Source organism: Corvus brachyrhynchos, unplaced genomic scaffold (assembly GCF_000691975.1).
Source record: "Corvus brachyrhynchos isolate BGI_N302 unplaced genomic scaffold, ASM69197v1 scaffold229, whole genome shotgun sequence".
In the NCBI taxonomy this organism is placed as follows: Eukaryota; Metazoa; Chordata; class Aves; order Passeriformes; family Corvidae; genus Corvus; species Corvus brachyrhynchos.
This window is the reverse complement of record NW_008240042.1, coordinates 3,261,885-3,268,759: the sequence shown is the minus strand read 5'-3', so window position 1 is coordinate 3,268,759 and position 6,875 is coordinate 3,261,885.

The window sequence follows — 6,875 nt, the reverse complement described above, 5'->3', positions numbered from 1 at the left end:
ATTGCATCAATTCTGGATCAATTCCTGCCTTGCAAGAGAATTTGACACAAGAGTTCTTGCTTTTGCTAGAGGTGCGCCACCAATGCTTTATACTGACCTCTCAGCCTTTCCGGACTGCTTCCTATTGCAAGAAAGGCATTCAGCAAAGAAAGAAATGTTTCTTGTTACATAAATATTTAAGAAAGCAATAATTGTGAAACAAAAGTACTGCAAAACTGACACAATATTCACCACATTTGGACCTTTTTTTTTACCCCAGCAATAGCCGGATTTATCACATTTCAAGACTAGGAACTAAATTTAAATTCTCTTGATGCCTAGCCAACATCTTCACTAAACTACTGAACCCTGTAGGCCTCTTTCTATACTAATGCTACATTCATTAAAAAATTCATTAGACCCAAGCATGATGGTACATCTCTGGTAAATCATTTCAGGTAAAGGTGGACTCAACCCCATCAGTGAATTAGTTACTTAATCCCAGGCTGCGTAAAAACTTGGATCCATCATGAAAATAACTGGTAGAACAAATCAAGAATACATACTTATACTTCAGGAAAACATTAAGTTGAAAATTCTGTCCACAAGAATGAAAATTACAGAAACTGGCTGCAGCCTTAGTTGCAATAATCAGGAACCAGTTATGGTTTCAAGCTGACAGAGAGAGCAAGTTTAGATTAGATATTATGAAAACATTCTTTACTGTGAGGGTGGTGAGGCATTGGATCAGATTCCCCAGAGAAGTTGTGGATGCCCCTGGAAGAGCTCAAGGCCAGGTTGGATGGGGATCTGAGCAACCTGGTCTAGTGGAAGGTGTCCCTGCCCACGGCAGTGAAGTTGGATCTGGGTGATCTTTAAGGTCCCTTCCAATCCAAGCCATTCAATGATTGATTCTATGATTCCATTCCATTCTATCCCAAATGATACTGCAGGAATTTGAAAGCTTAGATTCCTTTTAATGTTGTGAAAACATGAAGATTTATATGCTTTTTGGTGCACTTATCAAATTAGTCACATAAGAAATAATGCAAGAGCTATTCTGAGCCAGGTTTTCCTCTCAAAAGTTCACTGATACATGGAGAATGAAATCTACAACTTGTATTTTGTATTTCCACAGTCTTTATGCTTCCCATGTAGAGAAATGCTGTTCTGAGGATTGTGTATTTAACATCAACTATGTTAAAATAAATAATTAGGTAATAACTCAGAATACAACAGATTATTGTAACAATTTAGGCTAGTAGTCAGGAAAGGGATTCACACTTGATGGTCTTGGAGACTGTCAGACATACCCTTCATCACTTAAAAATGCAACTGTTGTTACAGATTCCAGAAGCAAAAAGACAAAACCTCTGTGAATTCCATGTCTCTTGCAAGTGCAAATGAAAAGAGTTCTCAAAATCTTTCCAAAGCTACAGGGCTTTCAGTGTCATTGGCCAACAAACCTAAATCTCAGCTACTGAAGGAAATTAAGATTTAACTAATTACCTTTCAATAGCTACTAGAACAATTGTACAGATGCTTTATTCAGATAAATTAATAGCAAGTCAACACTGCCTCCTGCACATTAAATCTGCTGGTAATGCCAGAAATAAACAATGTTCCCTAGGAGTATTGACATCAAAACTATTCTGTCTCTCTTCTTTTTCTTCTTGGCACTTGGCTAAAAGTTCTGGGCCAAATTTTATGTTCTAAAATTAAATATCAACACTCAAAATGTATACCTTTATGTCACCTTCTACCCAAAGTTTCAGATAACTTTGTAGGGGCCAATTAATTCTCTAAATACATAATGAATATTAGCTACATCTTACAGAAAAGGAAGCAAAAACGAAGCTGGCACAACAAATCTGAACCTAATTTTTCATGCTGACTAGTCTAAGCTCTGGAAACACACCACTTCTGCTACTGGAAAACTATTAATAGAGATTCTGAATAGCAACCACTACATTTGAAAAATATACACTAAAATGGTGCTCACCAGATGTGGAAAAAACATCACTGGCATTATCCAATGACTGCTTCTTTCTCTGCATTATCTCAATCACCAATGTATCCTCAGTTGTGTATGAACATCCACCCCTCATAAACATATTTTGTGGCACAATCCCCTTTACCTGAAAACAAACCCTGTTCTTTGCAGAAGCCTGTCTTGCTCCACTCTGCAGATTCCCCAGAGCACAAGCGCATGACCTACAGAAAAACGTTTGAGATATTTATTCACTTGTGCTGGCACACCTCACCACACTTCTCGGTAAGTTTAATACAAAACCCCAGGTGAAGCAGGCGGCTTTTCTAAACATCTGTGGGAGTCTGTCATACCTGTGCCCATAAACTATTTGCCTGTTGAGATATCCAAAAGCTGTCACGGTCTTTAAAAAGTCAGCCTCTACTGAAACTCAATCCTTCTCTAAACAGAGTGGGAGGTTAACTGATTTCATTCTATCTGCTTCTATTCTTTGATTTTATCTTTTAATATTAATATCCTTGAGACCACCCATCAGCTAGCCTGCTTAACAAAACTTACTGCCCAGTTATCTGATCAACAACTGCAGCGAGGCAGAACTCCCTAAAAAGACACATAAGGTAATTATTTAATTACATTCTTATATCATGGATCATTCTTTTTTTTTTTTTTAAAATACAAATATTCAAAACAATATAGTGGATATAGGTTGATATTTAAGATGGTGGGACACTTCAGATTTGATTCAAGAAGATACTTAAAGCCAAGTAGTTCTACTCAGATTAGTTTGCAAATAGTAATCCTCAAATTTCTTACCTTTAGAACTTAGTAAAAAAAAATTCATCCTCTTTAAAATTGGAAAACTTAACTTGATGTGATATAAAAAATAATTCTCATGCAATATACGAGATTTACTGAATTACCTAAAGTTAAAGGACAATGAGAGGACTATTTGTGGTGGACTTGGTAGTGCTAATGCTTGAACTTGATGATCTTAATGGTTGAAGATTAAACCATTTCAATCTAAATGGTTCTATGATTCTATTTTTAAAATCTTTTCCAATCTAAATGGTTCTATGATTCTGTTTTTAAAAACTCTGAGGGGAAAACAAACCAAGAACCATTGTTGTATCTCTTTATTCTATATTGCATAAGCCACTTGTTTCAAACAGATTCCAAATGAAGGAAAGCTAAAATGGAGCATTGCTAAAGTTCTATGAAGCCTCAGAAGATTGCAAGGCAAAGGACGTTTGCACTACAGATATTAAAATAGCTGAGTTCCCATTTGGATAGCATACTACTGTCCAAAGCACATGAACACATTCTGAATGCATGGCTGCTCTGAAAATGCACCTCCACCGCAGGGAAGGAAATATGGGATTAATAACGTTCGCTCTGAGAGCAGAATTTACGACTGGTAAAAGCACACAACACATGCTGTATATTGATTAAAGAAAAAAGGTCCATCCAGTTTCATTGATGTGTTGTCAACACCATGTCACCAAGTCCCCGAAAACGTGCCACCTAGTGGAGCCTATGCCCATGTCCTGCAACCCAGAAACGGCCAGATCTGCTCTGGTGCCTTCTGCTACCTCGCCTGGGAGAACTGCTCTGCATTTCCCATTGAACTGCTCTGCATTTCCCATTCCTCTCACTGCAAACCACCCATCCTCCTCTGCCCTCCCTGCAAAACTTGCTCAGCTTACAATTTAACCAAAAGATTTCTAGAATACCTGCTACTCATGACTAAAAACACCTAAATAAGCCCTGCACCAATACCAAAATTAGTTGAGCACAGAAGAATGTACCAACAGGAAAAATCAAATGCAGCACTTTCTCTGTTGTCTGCCTAGGAGTGGAATCTGCATGAGACATTATTCCAGTGTAAGGGACATTATTCCAATATAAGATATTCCTGATTCTTTTCCGCTAACCAGAAGTATAGGACTGAGATGCTGAGAAAAGAACTATTCACTGCTAAACAGGAAGACAGACACACACATAACTCACATGCCTGAGGAAACAGCTGGGAAAATTAATCTGGAGAGTGAAGAAGGCAGATGAGACCAAATAACATCCAGTTTCAGCTATCCAGAAGAGAGTAACTTCTGAGTCTAAATTCTACCTTAATATGCAATTTTCCACAGGATAACTTTATTTTCCAAAGACCCCCAGCATTTCTGAAGTCAGTACTAGCTAATTGTTCTTATAAATTTATAGTAAAAACCCAATCACCTTCACCTTTCACCAAAAACTAATTGATTCTTTTTTCTTGAATTTGAATACCAAAATATATAGGCTCTTTTAATCTTATGTTATAATTAAAAAGTAGACTTTTTTTTTTTAATGAAGCATAATTGTATTAGTTATAGGAATAGGCCAGGACAGAAGGCACTATGGGGAGAAACTTCAAAAAAAAATATGAGTTGTATACGATATTCAGTTAAAAGTATGAAGTTCTCAGTGCTGAATCTCTCTTAGAAGAATAATACAAGACATGTTCATAGATCCTAAAATGCTCTGAAAGTTGTTCTGTGCCCTTACCTCTTTTCTAATTGCAGAAAAACTCAAGGGTACTAAAATAAAAAATAACTGACAGTGAGGTGTAGTTTCACGGTACACTTTTCTTTGCATTAAATTTTCTGAGTTTAAGGATCTTCACTTCATGTAGTGGAAGGAACAGTAGGCAATAAACATAAGAAATTTCAAGAGAAGTAGAAAAAATATCCAGAGAAATATGAAATACAGTTACATACTGAGATTCTCTGACAGCTGCACCAATGTGCATTTCTAACAAGACAAGACCCATATAGACCTCAGAAGAATCACTTATAGACCTTTTCTCCTCTCTCTTCTTCAAAATTAGTTGTAAGTAAATTTAACAGTGAAGAAGAAAAAGGAACATAACCCACCCCCCAGAAAGCACTGCCTGGAACCACTGGGACTCTAGTCCAACACACTGCTATTACAATTATGTCTTCTTGGAAGATGTGTAAGTACAGACATTGTTTTACCAGTTGGAGATTTATGGCAGTGCACAGGTTTCTAACACAGATCCCGTCAGTGCTCTGTTACACTCTCCTTGTTTGTGCTTTGAGAAGGAGCAGTCTGTCCAGAGAAAACAGACTAGGTTTGGTGATAACAGGGGAATGCAGGCATTTCACAAAACATCCATGTGTTACAATCACAGGGATTGATATTAAGCATCTGCTGAGGAAAATGAACATCAGCCAGGTTTTTTTCATGTTGCCCTCTATTGCTGTGGTAGAGCCCAAATGCTCCACTTGAGTTGCAGCTGCTTTATTTGAACAAACAAAAAACCAACCAACCAATGATAAATCCTTGCCCTGTATCCAGTCTAAAAGACTCAACTGGACAAAAAGCTACAGAATGCTTTCACGCTCTGAAATAAAAAGAAAACCCCTGGAAAAGAAGGTTGCTTGTCTTAGCTGAGACACAAAGACACACCTCCTCACCCCAAGATACAGCATGTTCTGGGGAACAAAAATAGGCTATATTTGTCATTTCTTGTAAAAAATAAATTCAGGTGGTTATTTTTTTCTCCTTCCTGTCCCCAAAGCCTATACACTTCTGCTGCCAGGACCTTAGCTTGTAGGTTGGAAAGGTAAAATGCTTTCACATTACGCAGGTGCAAAGATTTAAAAATTATACTATAATATCCTGGCAGCTGCTAAATTACCTAACTAGACTCATGAAGATTAATTTCCTTTGCTTCCAGATTGTCAAATGGTGATTTCCTCTTCTTGTAAGAGTATTTGATGTTCTGGTATAAGTATAAGCAGAGCCACAGTATTTCAGAATTTTGTGCAACTCAATTTTCTCTCATGAGAAATTACAAATTCCTCAAATTTGTGTCAGCTGGAAAAAAAAAATCTAATCTAAAATGAGGAGCCAATTTTAATGAGAAAGAATAAGCAAATTAGTCACCATACCTCTAATGGTTTCCTCATACACATTTTCCCTGAGTTGTCCAGCACTGTCAATGCCCACAGCTAGCCTGTGCTGTGACATACACAGTCCCACGGCAGTGAGCCCGGACCAGCGCATCCATCAATAATTAACGAGGGATGAGAAAAGCAACTGGTAACAGTTAAAGCAAGTGTTCTCAGGCTGCTTTGAATGGGTTGCTCTGCATTCTTTTGCAATGAACAGGGAAAGCTGTGATTTGCTCCATATGACTGGCAAAGGTGATGATAATATGACTTATGAGCAACCTGCCACAAAAAGTATTTATCTTGCGATATATGAGGTGTATACCAGGAAAGATGCTCCTCTAGAGGCACATCACACAATAGTTAAACACACAATTTAGTGAGCTGATTATAAAATCACCTCAATACTCATGTAAGCAAAGAATTTTTGTAGCCACAAGGCAATCACAGGTATCAGAACTGTGAAGAAAGTAGTGGATTTTACTCAATTCCTGCTTTTGGGAACAAATCTCTATTAAATAATCTCAGACCTTGCTACCAGCACAACATGCCAAATGAATTACACAGGTATCATACTTAGAGAAAGTGATAGAACTTTCCAAGTCAAAAGGAACAATCGTGTTTGCATCCTGCTGTGTGACACATTACCACAAAGGTCTCCTCTTGGCTCCTTCTGTTCTTTTCCAATCTATTGTAGTCTGGATTCTCTCTTACTCATTGCAATTTTGGTTGTTTCCTCTTTCAACTTAAGTTTCCAGATGTTGCTTACCCAATTTTTCCCTGCCACGCAGCACCCTTTGCCTGAACTTCTCCACCATTCCCTTCTGTGTTTCCCCCCACTATTCAACTCACAATCTAAGTCAAGATTTAGAAGCCTGTTGTAAATTACATTAATTGGCAGTTCTTTCCTGCAGCTGTGTGCATTTCTTAAGACCACAGGCTTACAGGGCTTGGGG